The sequence below is a fragment of the Cnephaeus nilssonii genome (assembly GCF_951640355.1).
Source record: "Cnephaeus nilssonii genome assembly, chromosome: X".
NCBI lineage: Eukaryota > Metazoa > Chordata > Mammalia > Chiroptera > Vespertilionidae > Cnephaeus > Cnephaeus nilssonii.
In genome coordinates, this window is record NC_137071.1 from 36373553 (window position 1) to 36378665 (window position 5113).

The window sequence follows — 5113 nt, forward strand, 5'->3', positions numbered from 1 at the left end:
TCTTGGTGTCTGTGGGACCACAGGCAATGTAGCAGGTCCCTGGGGGTGTGGGTGGCCGTAGAGTCCCGGGTGTTACCTGAGGGCAACCTGGGTGGAGGTGAGGCTGGGCTCCCAGTAACAGCAGCTCTCCCCTTCAAAAAGGCGAGGCCTCTGGGGAAGAGCTGGCCACTCTGGGACTATTTGCAACAGTAGCAGAGGCTGCCAGGTTAGCCGAGCCTGCTTATCCTGCCCCCAAAGGTCCTACTGTGACACACACACACACACACACACACACACACACACACACTCATACACACACACACACCATATGACCACACACTCCTCTTTTGCTCCCTCCCTCACTCATGCTCTCTCCCTCACTGCTACCTTCTTCCTGCCTCTGTAGTTGGGGCTGGAGTGTTATTGACCCATTCATGGATGGAGTCTCCTCTCCGGGTGTCTGGTTATGTGGCTCGCTCTCTATCACATTGGCCAAACAGGTAAAATTCACCTCAACAAGACATGACACAAAGGGAACAAAACACGAATGTACTCACGACACCGATAACCCCAATATAAGTGATCATCAGAGAAAAGTAAATTAGGGGAGAGAAAATAGAGCACAAATTATATCAAAGAGAGAGAAAATGGTATGAAAGGAAAGAAAAAGGAAATAAATATATATAAGGGGAGAAAACACTGGAGAACAAACAGATAAACCAAAACATACAAACACCAAATACCCAGTAAAGAGGTTGGGGGCAAAGTCTTATATACAGAAAGTAAGGTTAAGAATTGGATGAATGTGGGGAGGACTTCAGTTCAGTATAGAGGAGGTAGAAAGAGAATGAGTGGATAAGAAGAAAGAGAAGAAAATAATAATAATAATAATAATAATAATAATAAAATTTAAAATAATTGATTAAAAATAGGATTAAAATAAAATAAATTAGAATGATGAAAAATGCAAAAAGAAATAGAAAATAAAGAAACAAATGAAAAAAAGGAAAAACAAAGAAAAATGAAAAAAGAGAAAACAAAATAATACTAAAATAAAATGAAAAAGTGAAGTGTCATTCCTTTGGCTGGTTTAAGATCCCACTCTTCTGTACTGCCTGCAGCTTCTCAGTTTCCTGTTGCTGGAACTAAAGGCCTCTCTTTAGGTCAGTCCCTGAGGGCTTTCAGGGACTACTCAGTTTGGTTTTTTTTTTTTGTATCCTTTGTGCCACTCAGGGTGTAGTCTGGGTGTGGCTGTATTGGTTGCCTGGATACTGCAGGGAGGGACTATCTCTTCAGGAGAAAATGGCTACCTAGATCCCATGCGTCAAGTATGACTCAGTGCCACACTCGCGGCCACCTCTCTCAGACCCTCTCCTCACCCCAGCCTCTCCCCAGACTCCACAAGTCCGCACCTCCACCTGCACCTCAGCCACAGGTGAGTGACTATACTTGAAAGGTCCTATGAACTAGGTTCAGTGAACAAAAACAAAGACCAAAAAGAGGGGAAAGAGCTGCGCCACTGTGAGCCCCTCTCCTCCCGGCATAGTGCGGCCTGGGCAGCCATCCAGGTTGCCCCCTCTTGGATCAGTCTCTTGTCACTGTGGACCCTGATCTAGAATCTCCTGCCACTAGCAGTTGTGCAGACCTCCTTTTCACAGTCACACGCTATGATTGTCCCAAGGGATGCAGCTTCCGTGCCATGCGGTTTCCCTCTGACCCTCTGAGCTCAGAGGTCTCGCAGTTCTCTCCAGCCCAGGTCCCTGATTTTACCATTCTCTAGCTGTGAATTGTTTCACCAGCTGTGTCTACTTTTCCAATTCGGGGTGGATGTTATTCCATTTAGTTGCTCGTTCTGTCTTCTCCGGGACAAACCTTGGGACACGTCGGTCTATTCCTCTGCCATTTTGTCTCTCGAGAAGTTCATTTTCAAAACAGATAAAATTCAGACTGTATGTGTGAATGGTATGAATGACAGTCTTTTTTTTTTTTTAATTTCTTAGACGGTTGGGATCCTTAAGCACGCAAAACCTCAGAAAAGTAGGGTCCACAAAGAAATCAGGGTTATCTTATGGTATCTAGTTAATCCAGAGCTGGGAATGCCTCTGGGTCATCTACCTCAGGAGCAGAAACACTTGACTTGTTAGTCCTGCTGCCTTGGTTTGGATGTTCCACATGCCCACGGCCACCTTGTCTTCCCCTGCCATCATGTCTTGGGCGACCAAGGTCTCCAAAATTGATCTCCAGCTGAGACATTATATCATTTGCTGGCTTCCAGAAATGATGGCCCATAACCGAATCTTCAGGGTAAGCCTCTTCACCCTTTGATTAATGAAGAACAAATCCCTTCATCCATTGACCATCAATACCTTCATTTGGTTTTTGGATATTAATGTCTACTTTTTCCCGGTCCTTATTTTGAGTAGCCTTCTATCATCCAAAGTCATTTCTTTTGGACCCTCTTCCTTTATTTCTTCAACTTTGTTTTCCTTATTTTTAGTGTCTGCAACTGGATGTTCTTCACCTTCAGGTGTTTCCTCAGTCACATTTGGTTGCTCCAAGTCAGTTAATTCATCTTTGACAGTTCCCCAGTTGTGAGATCCACTACCTCCACATTTGTCTTCATGCTTCAGGCCACTGTAATGTGAGAAAGATCTATCATTTACACTATGCTTATTACATTTACATTTGTCACAAGAATCAAATCCATCTCTGTGAGTGTCCCCCCCACATCCCACGTGGTTCAGGGTTAGGGTTCAGGGTTCAGGTTCTGGAGGAGGCCACACACAAATGAGACTAGATAAGAAAATATAAATTTTGGAATCGGGGGCCAGGTGGGAGCCCAGCTCAAGAGGAAGGACTCCACTTTGCTCTGGCCTTGCTATCCCTTTTATTCAGGTTTTGGGATATACCCATAGCCCTTAGGCAGGCAATTCCAATAATAGCCAATCAGCAAGGATTTACAGAAAACTAAAAGGTGGAAGTTGCTTCAGCTACCATTGTCTCAACTAAACAGTGGGTGCAGAGCTCTGACCTTTCAGAGCTCAAGGTCTCCAGCCTTCCGGGTTCCTTGTCAACACCTCTCTGCTAGTGAAGACAATGGGCGGCTTCCAACACATCTCCTTGGCCCATTCCATGTCCACCTCATCCTTAATCTTTTCCAAGACCACCACAGCTTCGGATAGGCTGGTCAATAATCGGTCTATCAACTTAAAATTCTCGTTCTTCACCTTTTTCTTCAAGTGGCTTTTCAAATCGTCATTCACGAGGTGATCACTGTTCTGGTCTCCTATCAATTATTTTCCCTTCATCCTGAAGTTGTTGATCCCGTTTTCTTCCAACATGTGTTATTCCTTCTTTCTTAAGCACCACCAGCGGTGGCTGCATCTCCTCTTTCTTATCAGCCACACCTAAGTTGGAAGGCAGTGGGTTCTTGTGTTCTTTCTGGGACTCTTTACCCAGCTGTTTGCCTGCCGCATTGGAGTTAGTCTTGGCTGTGGCTGAGCTGCACTCCCGACCTGAGGGCCCCCAAAACTAAGGTGACTAGACATCCCGCTTTTGGCGGGACAGTCCCGATTTTTAACAATTTGTCCCGCATCCTGCGGCGTTTTAAAAAAAGTCCCGATTTTTGGAAAGAATGCATGACAAGCTAGGGAACGGCGGGAGAACGGGAAGGGAATATACAGTTTACTGTGGCCATGTGGCTATTTAGCCAGGATATGAGTTTTATATTATTCTTGTTAATTTTATAATGTTAAACTTTAATAATAATAAATAATTGTTGAGAACTGATTATCGAGAACTGCTTATCAAAGTTCGCATTGTTGATTAATTGTTAGAATTTGACCACCATTGTTTGGACTTAATGAACAATGGCATTTTTTGGGATTGGCAACAATGAAAATATTTTGTAACTGTCTCTCAGACGATACACATCGTACTGCGTGCTAGTAAGCTAGTTAAACAAGTGATGTCATTACAAATCAGCTATTCAGATAATTTAGGTAAGTAATTTATTTATTTATTTCATAAATACATAAATTTTCTTGAATTTAACAGACAGTACTCGTATTATTTATATTTTATAGTGGCGGCAAAAAGTCTAGCGCCTGCCTTGAAAGTGACACGACTTACGTTATGGCAAATTCAGAGGAAAAATAATACAAATTAGTATTGTTATTATCTAGAAAGAAATATAGGATTAAAATTAAGGTAATTTTTAAAATATAGTTACTTTATAACAATCAAATTAATTTAATTTATAAACTAACAATAAAATATGTTCATATAATTATGTACCTACTTACTGTGTTTTTAAGCAATATGTATATAATAATTTATAATATAATTTTAAATTATTTTTTTTTAGATTTTTAACATAATGAGTAAGAAAAGAGGATGCAAATTCAACGATGATCTAAGAAGTGAATTTCCCGGTCAATGGTGTCCCGCTTTACCAATGTTAAAATCTGGTCACCTTACCCAACCCCCTCCCCCCTACCTCCCCCCTCCCCCGCCCCCCCCCCCCCCCCCCGCCTCATTGACTTCTTTGTTCTTGTTCTCTTCTGCCTTAAATGCCTGAAGGGGTCTGATTTGTCATCAAATAACTGGACGAATCAGTTGGTGATTACACAGCAGCCAAAGCCTTCCTATAAATGCCCAGGCATGATGGTGGCTCTGCGGTGCATTCCTCCAATGAATTGCAATGGGCCATGCAGAGCCAAGAGCATATGCTTCAGCTTTTCCCACAAGATTCACATCTAGGTTCTTACCTCTGCTTTTCTATCACTTAGCTGGATAATTTGAAGCTTTGGTTTCTTTATCCATAAAAGGGAAACAATATTAATACCTACCCCATGAGGTTTGAGGACTGTCTGAGATAATTCATATACTGCATATAGCAAAGATTCCCAAAATTTCTTAGTTTTCTGTGCCCTTAATGTGTCGCTAATTATTCTTGCAGCACCCCTGAGCTGAAAGAAATACTTAACATTTCTGTTTACTAGTATTAAGTAATTGTGTACAAAAATTTAATAGTTTATATCACACCATACAGATGTCTCTGTTGTTTCCCTCAAAAATTAAAAATATCTTACAATACCCCTGTGAGTTGGTTATGGTACCCTGGAGTGTCTTG

At 42.0% G+C, this 5113-nt stretch overlaps 1 pseudogene across 1 annotated transcript; it reads right to left on the bottom strand.

Moving 5' to 3' along the window:
- Positions 1–1962: 1962 nt before the first annotated feature.
- Positions 1963–4643, bottom strand: LOC307096215 (SERPINE1 mRNA-binding protein 1-like; annotated as a pseudogene). Its single transcript has 3 exons — positions 4478–4643; positions 3092–3481; positions 1963–2688 (listed from the first exon to the last, which is right to left on the bottom strand). The product of its transcript is annotated as an SERPINE1 mRNA-binding protein 1-like (transcript).
- Positions 4644–5113: the final 470 nt, after the last annotated feature.